This window comes from Pinus tabuliformis, chromosome 9, assembly GCF_031772625.1.
Source record: "Pinus tabuliformis cultivar Carrire ecotype Pingquan chromosome 9, CPIR1, whole genome shotgun sequence".
Lineage (NCBI taxonomy): Eukaryota > Viridiplantae > Streptophyta > Pinopsida > Pinales > Pinaceae > Pinus > Pinus tabuliformis.
The window spans coordinates 964,633,953-964,645,824 of record NC_142307.1 but is presented as its reverse complement, the minus strand read 5'-3'; positions in this window follow the sequence as shown (position 1 = coordinate 964,645,824).

Sequence of the window (11,872 nt, the reverse complement as noted above, 5' to 3'; positions counted from 1 at the left end):
ATTATAAAAACTGCAAAGATGAAAAGGCATTGGGAAGCTGAATTAAGTGTTAAAAGAGTCGGTAATTAAATAATATACGTGAGAATGATAAAAGAAATAAACGAGTACAATGGAGTGCTGAAACAGATATCATCAAACCCTAGAGAGCCCAATGGACAAAAAGAACAAGGGTTCGAAGGACAATGAAGAAACTCAATATCAACATGGCTATCAATTGTTAATCTTCTAACATCCAAGGTCAAGAAGAAGTGTGTAATGCAATTCTTCCCATCTATTGGTTTTATATATTGAAGTCTACGCAGCCTGGCTGACCTGATATTGGAGTTTTGTTCTTGATGCCTCTTGTGATTGGAATCATCAAAATGTGGCAAGTAAGAAGTAAAGAATCTGGAGTTAGAGGTGCAGATAGATCTGCCTCAGAGAGGTTTCCGGCTGGTCATAAAGACAGGGCATTTAAAGATGAAATGGTCTTCTAAGGTTCCCACATACAAAACCTGCAAGTGCAAGTCCATATTTATTGGGTATCCGCTTTCTCTCCATATCTTGGGAGTTTGCTGCTCTGCCCTTGGTGCATAAGTCCTACATGGTCCTGTTAAGACATGGCATATTCCAAGTCATCCCTCTCTAAAATCAGATCCAATCTCTCAAGGGAGAGGGTCAGATTAATTAAAAAAAAAGCCTGTTAGTGTGTTGTCTCATTATTCTTATCATAATTTCTCGACCCAAAGCATAAAAGGCATCATCTTGTTACAGTTTATCTTCATTACTTCTCAATGTGAATTTGAGTAAACTTTATTTTAATTTAAACAATATTGCATGTGAAGTTGGTCGTATTGCCATGCAAATATTTTGCAAGAGTGCTGGGATTACCATTGTTGGTCTTTTTTTTGGAATTTATTATGTCTATGTAGGTATTTAATAAATTATTTGTTTGACAACGTAGCTTTTCCTGTGCTAATTTCATGTTGGTATTTACCTATTCATTATTTCAATTTTCAAATTTACACACGATCAGAACACACCTGCAACATACATTCTATTGTGATGGGTGAATTACTGGGTGATAGGGAACGTGAGCTTCTGTCATCTTGGGGAGCTGTATTTACGATAGTTTGTCTTATGAACTGTCCTTATATGTGTCCCGTTGTAGGGTACTTTTAACTTTATAGAAGTCTCTGGGTTAAAATCAAGCAACTTTATTTGTCATCAAACACTGAGAAGTGTATGGTTTGGGATTCTCTTGGATATCGATGTTCATTTTTATTATCCTTATCATTAATTGACTATACGGTGTTGTGGTAGTTTATTGTGTCTTTGTAACTAATCATGGAGTGGTCAGTTGTCCAATTCTGATGAAGTCAAATCTCATTTTTCACTGCATGTAGATCCTACTGGCATAGATGAATTAATAAGTGACAGGAAACTTGAGTGTCCATGAATGCTGAGAGCTGGATTTTGTAATAGTTTCCTTTATCACTAATTTGTCATTATCCATTATTCTATGTTACTCGACCCTAATAAACATTGTGGATCAAACTATTCTCAGCGGCACCAACTATTTGCCATTCACTTTCATGGCTGCATATAAATTATAATGTAACTTTACATGATGGATGATTAGATAGTGGGTACTACATTTATTATGATAATCTTTCCATGGTTATTTGACTCTAAAAGGAGTCAAACAACAGAAATCTGGATTCTGTTCTCTGTAAACTACTAATTCATTTTTGTCATTTTATGTAAACAATATTGCAACGACAACTCTTAAGGTGCTCAACCTTTCTTCAAATGCACTATCTGGTACATTGCCAATAAAATTTGGAATCTGTGCAGTAGTGGATTTGAGTGATAACAAGTTATCTGGGGATTTGTCTATGATGCGGACATGGGGAAATTATATGGAAGTGCTTGATCTGAGCCAGAATTCATTTACAGGGTCCCTGCCAAATGATACTTCTCAGTTTTTAAGATTGACCTATCTGAATTTTTCCCACAATAACTTAGTGGGATCTCTCCCAACTGTATTGGGAATGTATCCCAAGATTAATGTTATTGACCTTAGCTTCAACAAGCTAAACGGGGCTCTTTTAACCAGCCTTTTTACATTGTCTACCTTGGAACATTTACACTTATCTAGCAATAATTTCACTGGGGGTATCCCCCTGCCGGACATTCTACCAGTAAACCCTGCTTCATCAGTAATCCCCATTCAAGTGACAAAATATTCTTTCCTGGAATCATTGGACCTTTCGAACAACCATTTGAGTGGTACTATTCCTCCACAAGTTGGTGCAATTGACAGGCTCAAGACATTGAATCTTGGTGGAAATCAATTGTCAGGAAACATACCAAATGAAATCAGTAAGCTTTTTGTCTTGGTCAACCTCGATCTTTCTCACAACCAATTATCTGGGAAAATACCCGGCAACCTTCCTGCCAGCTTAAAGGCATTTAAAGTATCTTACAACGACTTGTCAGGTTATGTCCCACAAAATTTGCGAAATTTCCCTCACTCTTCATTCTATCCAGGAAACTCTGGTTTGATTTTTCCTCGTGTTCAAATATCATCTAACAATGGGCCTGGCACCAGTGAGAGACATGGCAGGGGCCTTGCTAAAGCAGTTATAATTGGGATCTGCACTGCTGCAGCTGCTCTATTTGTTAGCCTTGCTCTGTTCTTATACTACCGAAGAATTTCAAACTTTGATGACAAAATTGTTTCAAGAGATATAGATAGGGGAAAAACTTCAAGTGCTGGTTACTTTGGATTTGGTAAAGATGTGGAACCTTCACGTCCCATGAGAGTTTCTGCAGAACATTTGCTAGTTTCTGGATGTTGGTTCTATGTTGATGTTATGCATGCGTCAAATAAATTTTACAAATAGAGCTAGAGTCTCCCTTTGAATAATAATAATAATAATAATAATAGGTCATGGCCAAGCCAGACACGAAATTGGTTTATGAGACCCCTTGTTTATGGGACAAGCGATCCACCTCCTTGCAGTGATTTGACCACTAAAGTCTGTGGAGGTTTACCTTTTCTACTTCCCGCTAGATTTGAATCTATGACCTCTTACAAGGAAATACATGTTCTTAACCATTAAGCCCACCAAGGCCATTATAAGCTTTATCTTTGTACAAATTTTAAACATTGCATGCTTTCTATAGATGAATGATTATAGAAATAAGTAGATGAGGTTGTTAAGCTTCTTGGAACCTATAAGTAGATGAGGTTGTTAAGCTTCTTGGAACCTATAAATGGAGACACCAGATCTGCAATATAGCGACGATGTCACAACGAAGACCTAATTATAGAAATTTAGTTTATGGTTGTAATGCTCATGACTTCTGTTGACTAGCATGTGTCATTTAAATACCCTCTACTTTAAACATAGGGATATAGTATAGAGTGGTTTGAGTTACTACGAAGCCCAAAACATGCCAAGAGTTTTCCCTAAGTGATCCAGTACTATCCTTACCATTTGATAATTCTTTTAAGGCATGGTTAATTGGTTAAAGTGTTCTTAATTGAATTGAACTTCTCCAAAAAAATCGATTTTCACTAGAATGCATCAATCTAGCATGGTGAGATTCAATGTAATGGTTGCTTCTAATCCATACATATTAAGCATAGTCTTGTAACTAAGTATGCTTTGTCATGTTGTTTGTTTACTAAGACGAAGAAATCTAGAAAGTAATCAAGAAATTAGTTAATAATGAATAGGTACAGGTAACAAAGAAAAACAATAAAACCAGCAAGCAAACAATCCAAGGAAAAATGGGCTGACATGATGTAACCTAAGGTTGAGGAAAAGAGGATGCCAACAATTATTGCATGGTGCATAACCGATGGAGGCCTGACAAAGATGGTCTAGTGGGGTAGAATTTTCTAGAGAAAATATAGATTGAATACCATGGGCTTGTGTAAGGCTTACTCTGACAGTTGTTTTTAATGATCTTAAATTAAATGAGAAGATCAATTCGTAGAGAATTTGGGATTTTAGAATGGAAGCTTATTTAGTCAATAAAAGACTAGTGAAAATATTAGGATACACTTTTACCCTTATTCTAGTGTTGAATAAAAATGTCGTGAAAAATAATGTGTCTCTAGTTTTGGATAAAAGGACCCTCAACTTTCTTTGCAACTTTTGTGGTCACTGGCCACTTATGAAAGGAGTAGGCATCTTTAGAAATGCGATGCCATTTAGAGGGGAAATACTAATAGCAACAAGGCAAAGGAAATTATTCTGTTCATTTAATTATTTCTCATTTGTCTGATCATATTGTGAGCTGCAATATATATCATGAGATTGTTTTAGTACTAGTAAACAATGATTAAATATATAATAAATTTGAACCTTTTGACATTTAGAGGACATTCCTTTCAATTTACAAAAAAAAATAAAGTATGAAAATCATGTTAGGAAACAGTTTTTGAAGTTTGGAGTCTTTTATTTTCAAGATTAACTAAATGGGTTGGAAGATGAAAAAAAAAAAAAAAAAAAAAACCATCAAATTGGAAGAGTGGGACTTTTATATTCACTAAGGTTTTAAAGGAATTATATGCATAAAACTTATACTAGCACCTCCTAGTGGAATTGATAGTGCACTAATTTGTTGCTTGCTATTATTTTGGTTTTGGTACCACCTTATAGCATATACGGGTCCAAATGCTATTTTCCATGATGGATAGTTGAATCTGTTCCAACTCTAATTGTTATTGAGGGGTTCCACAAGGATGTCACATGAGCGTTTATGATGCCCATTTTAACATAGATAGCCACCTATGTTAAGGTTCTCTTTTGCAGTTCCATGTTGTTATTTATGAACATTATATACATCTGGTTGGACACATGAAAATCAATTGATGGATTTGGTATTGATGATGGAAATGTTGGATGTATGACCAAATGTATGACTTACTTGGTTACAATTTATTTAGTGCATGACTTGTCAGAGTTATTATTGCATCATATAGGCTTATATATATTTGATTTATCTAATCAATGACTTAGTGAAATTATGATTTATCTGATGTAAGATTTAATTCCAGTATGAACAACAAAAATTGACACGTGGACACTGGGTTTGATAAACATGGTGTTTAAGATCATGTATCTATATCTATTTTGTGGTTATATATATGCATGGATGAGAACTAAACTACAGATTGGAAAGAACCGTATGATAACCAAGATCTAACATTCCATTAGGGGAGGTCGAGACGACCAATGAGGAAAGGTACGATGTACATTGTTCTATTACATTTGGTATCTACTTGATATGCACTCTTATGACATGAGTAAAATGCAATTGACAGGTGGCAAGATGACCTGACTGGATTATTCGATGACAAGTCCAACCAGCTCTGTAGTGTGGTCCGTGCTCTGAAGGAGGGGTGGAGGTGTTTCCCACCGTGTATCCTCCGAAACTTGGAATCGTGGGGAGGACAGCTGAACGCTCCCCCTAGACGTGTGATGACGATTGCCAGATGCCTGCTGGGGAAAGTTCGGTCGAGGTATTCGACGCTTCCACCATGTCGGTTTTATCAGTGGTTAGTATGGCCGTTGCCACTGATAGAGCAGCAGAGGATGGATATGGTGGGAACGGAAGTAGGTCAAGATGGATAGGAGGAAATAGATCAGTTGGAGACTCTTGATGGGAAGTAATGTCATTGTCTGACTTATCAAATTTTAATGCTATAACTCTCTCTGGTTTGCTATGCTTTCAAACTCCTTATATCTTTTCATTCTAACTTCGGGACGAAGTTTTCTGAAGGAGGGGTGTATGTAATGCCCCACTTAAATCTTATCCTACAAATTGTGTTAATATTTACATTATCTGAAAATATTGAGAATATTGGTCATAAAATAAATTTATGATTTCCATTATTCAAATTCCCCACTTACCTTCTCAATTTGAATATTATGTAGAATATGGTCTCCTTCCATTAATTCAAAATATATTTATTCATTTTACATACCCCAATGTACCCTCACATTTACTTGGGAGAAGACATAGTCCTCTCCATCTTATCATCAATATATATTTATTCATTTCACATTCCCCAATGTACCCTCACATTTACTTGGGAGAAGACATAGTCCTCTCCATCTTATCAAAAATATATATTTATTCATTTCACATTCCTCAATGTACCCTCACATTTACTAAGGAGAAGACATGGTCCTCTCCATGTAATTACACTTCACATTCCCAAATGTACTTTTCAGATTTACTTGGGAGAAGACATGATCCTTTCCCATTAAATTCTCAATTTTATATTCATGTCACAATTCCAAATGTACTCCTAGCTTAGAAGAGAAGTCAACCAAGAATGGGTGAGAGTTAATGACATTAATGAGAGGTGGTTGAGGAAAGAGGGTATAAAAGGGAAGGGGGAAGGAAGAAAAGGGGGAGTGGGAGTCTTGCTTAGGATGGTGGGGGTTGGTTGTGATTGTTTGGCCTTGTTATGATTTTGGGAGACCTTGGAAACCTGTGGAGGTTTCTTGGGTTTGAGAGGAGGAAAGTATCATTATCTAGTTTTGCACATTCTTCTTGAGGACACACTATATCTGGTTGGACTTGGGCACGGAGGGCTAGGGAACCTGTGGAGGTTTCCTGGGCTAGGAATTTATTTCCTAGTTGGCTGGGAGGTAAATCCTGTTGGGTCGGCCAGAGGGAGCGTTCAACTGGAGCTATAAGACAAAGGTATCATCATCAACTGCCGGAACAGGTATTTTTCCATGGACTACTCTTGTTAAGTTGATATAAATGGAATGTTCACCTTAATTTATGTTGCTTATGATAAAATGATAAGATGTTAAATGTTTAAAGCTATGTGAAAAGGTCAGCAAGCTCCTTTTATTATTATAAATTAACAGGAAAATAGATCTGTTAGTGTATAACAAAATAGAGGCTCTAATAATAGGATTAAGGTTCTTACATTCGGAACTATTCCAATTACTTTTAGCCTTATTTGAAGGTAAGTAATACTCATACTTTGTTTTAAAATGGTTAAATTCGCAAACAAGGGACTATTCCAAAGTTTTGATCGATGTCTTTCTTTTTTGTTTAAGATTTAGATAGATTTGAGTATTGTTAAGATCTAGTTAGATTTGAGTATTGTTAGGAAGTTTAACTACATGTGGTTAATAATGAAATGTGGTTTTTTTTTATGTTATTAGTTGTTTTTTTATTTTGGGTTATTTTTAACTTCAATATATAATAAAAGTTATAGAGTAGCTAGTGTCACTTACTTTAAATAAAGTTCAATTAAATTAAAAATAATAAAAAAAAAACATTTCATCATAAAAATAATACAATTAATAAAGTATTATATTGTTGAAAGACATTACCAAAAATTAAGAAATATAATTAACTGATATTATTTATATTAACAATATATATAAAATAAAAATTATTAAAATATGTTTTTAATATAATAGTAACTCATCTTAAGTTGAAAAATTAAAGAAAAAACTAAAAATTAAGAAAATAGAAATAATAGGAAAAAAAAAATCAGAAAATTAAATAAAAAAGAAATAAAACAAAAATTAGTAACTAATAGAAATAAAATTTATTAACAATTTCATAATAAGACTTCAATTAATCACATTACATCTCATATAAATTAATTAAAAAATTAAAACTTATCTATTCCATCTCTCTTATGTTTTATCGATTACTCTTTCCTAATTATTTATCTTAAAAAATATTTATTACTCTCTTTTAATCATTTATTATTTTGATAAAATTTAGCCGGACTAATTAACAGTCTCACAAACAAAAGTGACTCCATTCAAAAAAATATTATCGTGATAACACCGTCCAGTTACATGTAGAGTTTTTTTTAAGCCCCTCTTGAGTTGTGGTTTTCTCCATTACATCTTATAGAGTTTTTCTTTAAAGTTGTTTTACTAAGTAATATGTTTTTGTTTTATATGGGTGGGCATAGTGACATTTTCCATCCAAAAATATTGGGTATATTTAGTTATTTCTCTTTGCAAAATATGTGGTTTGTGTGATTCATTCTTTTTCTTTTTTTTAACCATGTTTCTATATTATTTTTTCTTGTTTTTCAATTTTTTATTATGAAAATATGCATCATTATAATTTTTTCAATATTTTAGTTTAAATGTATATCTTATATCACATAAGAAAACACCAAATTTTAATGCATTACCAATATAGACATTCTCACTCATTACTTAAATGAATGTATCTTAAAAAATAATTTAATAGCTATATATATCGTAACATTGAAAGGAATATAATGAAAAATTAATATGGTAGTCTTGTCTTTAGGATCAAGGAGAAAATTTGTGTATATTTGTTTTATGTAATCATCATTTATAGTTTTTATGTTTTAAGAATTCGTTTCCAGGTAATTTATGTACAGGGTTAAAACATACATATCTATAAATGAGTTAAAATATGTATAACTATATAATGAATCATTAATTTATGTTTTATGCCTAGAAGATCTAAATTTTATATCCTATATATTATATATCAAGTTATACGAATGCAAATGGGTTGTATCTTATATAAAATATACGTTAATCCTAGGATTGTTTATTATATAATGTAAGTTATTCATTAAATTATCGATTACATGAAAGTAGGTTTTGGCTAAATTGACTAATTTATATCTCATTCAAGAAAAATATTTAGCTATTATACTTATTGGTAAACTTCTGTATTACTAATATTGCAATTTCCTTTTCCACAGGTGGGTAGATCAACCTAAAGGGATCTACCTTCCATAGATCAACCTAAAGGGATCTACTTGCCGTAGATCAACCTAAAGGGATCTATCCTTTTGCCATAGGTGGGTAGACCTAAAGGGATCTACTTACCGTAGATCAACCTAAAGGGATCTACTTGCCGTAGATCAACCTAAAGGGATCTACCTGCCAGCCTAATTTGTCGAACTTAACCCCAAGGACATTGAGGAGATTTGACCCTATGACCTCCTATTGGCAAAGTACTTAACAATAAGAACTCGATCAATTGACCTATCTCTTGAGATTTTGAATTAACCTATTAATTTCAAAAAGTTTCTTTATTTTTATTATCTATAATGACAATTATCCAAATATATATATATATATATAAAACTTATGTTTTTTTTTAAATAATATAATTATCTCTATTTCAATACTAATTAAACAATGTTCATTAATGTGCAATATATGTATATAAAACTTAAATTGAAATATGGTTAATTTTATCATACTAATCAAAATAAATATTACTGATATAAAAATTATCACTCATTTCATAAATCTAAATCTATGCTTTTGAAGAAAGAATTTTGAAGAAAGAATTTCATAATTATATTTTGAAATCAATGTAGCATAAAAATAAATACAATGACTTTAAATTAAAACTATTACATGAAAGAAGGAACTTAAGAATTTCACACTTAGATTAAGAATCAATTGATGTTGAATTTGGTGTATATATAAAGGTTAAGAATCTATATCCACAAATAAAGGTTACTAGTGAAATCTAAGAATCCAACGTTTACAACCTGCAATATTTAGATTGATATGGCTATCAAGGTTCGCCAAGATCCTAAAGTTTTCTACGACTTGCTAATATGGATTGCAATTTCATGTATTACTCACAATCATAACACTTTGGAAACTTGTCTAAATTTCATAATTGTGCATACATTGGGGTTAATATAGAATTACTAACTTGAAAATTGGATGTATGATTAAGTTAAAATATGTATAGTTATATAATAAGTTATTAAAATATGTTTCATGCTTTTGATATCTAAATTTTCTAATTTTATATTATTAATGGAATCACTCACATTTCTATATGGCAAATTATATGAATGTAAATTATTGAGGTTGTATATTATATGAGTATAAGTTAATCTTAAAATATATAAATGTAAATTATCCTTTATATAAGTAGGTTTTGAATGTGTTACATATTCTCAATTATTTGGTGGTTTTAAATTCACTAATTTATATCTCAAAGTACTTCACTAAATTTATTGGTAACCTTCTATATACAAAGACCACAATTTTCCTATTAAAATTTATATATGTACAAAGATCATAATTTTCTTTTTAGAATTTTTATATGAAGGGGATCATGAATTTCTTTTTTTTTTTTTTTTTTTTTAATCTATAATGATAATTATCCAAAACAAATTCATATATGTTAGAAAAAAATTATATTTTTTTAAATAACATAATTATATCTATTTTAATATCAAATAAATAATATTCATAATACAGTTAATTACAAACAATAATATTCATATGTATATTATTAATACCACATTTTTCTCTATTTTAATATTAAATAAATAATATTTATGAATACATAATAATGCACATGGTTAATTTTATTGCTAGTATCATCACTCACTTTAGTGAATTCATATGTATATTACTAATGTCACAAGTTTTCTCTATTTTAATATTCAATAAACAATGTTTATGAGTGCACAATGATGTTTATGGCTAATTTTATTAGTATTATCATCACTCGTTTTTAGTGAGTGCTACTTTTATTGCTTTCAAGTTATTAATGTAATATTTTTCAAAGCATTAAAGAAGAGCTGAACATTACCTGGTAGTATAACAATTATTTCACTCAACTATTAGAGATAATCTCAATTTTGCTCAATTATTCGAGATAATCCCAATTGACATGTTTAATTTTATTTTACTAATCAAAATAAACTAATTAATTTTCATGTATTTGTAGTATTTCATCTCTTAAAGGTAGAAACCTCACTCCTTTTGTATTGAAGATTTATCCTTCATTTTAATAAAAAATAAGATAGAAAGGAGTGAGAATGAAGAGAATTTCTCCTAAATCATATATTTCTCATGTAAGCCTAATTTATCTCCTCATGTAAATCCAAACTATGTCAATTCACATATATTCTTTTTATGTTAATAAAATTCGAGTATATCCCTTTCACATAAATATATATGTTCATATTCATCAATGTAATAATAGCTTATATCTTTTTAGGTCCAGAGAGGTTGAATTTAATGGTGGCAAGTGAAGAGTTTTTACCATTGGGAAATGTTCAATTCTCATGAAGGCCTAACATATAGTCATGGGGCATGTTAAAGTAATGATTGAATTTGTAGGAACACCTAAAGAAAATATACTAAATGAACTTTGACCTATATAAAAATAAATTATAAAAACTCACTTATATCTTTCAAAATTTAAAAATTATTTCTAAAGATCTCTAATAAATCTTTTTATAATAACACACATTATATAAATATTTATTTTTATGCCATACAATCTTCTTTTATATAAATATAAACATTAATAACTATAAATTATATTATTTTTATATAAATAAATCCATTACTAAAATTTCTCATATTTTAAAATAATAAAAGATTTGAAATAAATAAAATTATATTATTTTCATATAAATAAATACATTATTAAAATTTCTCATATTTTAAAATGATAGAAGATTTGAAATAAACGGAATTTTATGAGTGACATCCTTCTCATTTAAACTTATACTATATTATCAAGTAAATCCACGTTATATGTTATATTATTAATTTAATATATATGAAATACATATTATTAAGTAAATCCACGTTATATGTTATATTATTAATTTAATATATATGAAATACATATTATTAATTTAATATATATGAAATACATATTTTTATTAGATAAAAAAACATATAATAATATTATATATTTTTTTATATAAATTTAGAGTATATTATATAAAAACACATATAATAACATTATTTTTTATATAATTTTATTTTTGTATTATTGATTGATATATTTACATTATCTTTCATCATTATTAAAACTTATATATATATATAAAACAAAAAAT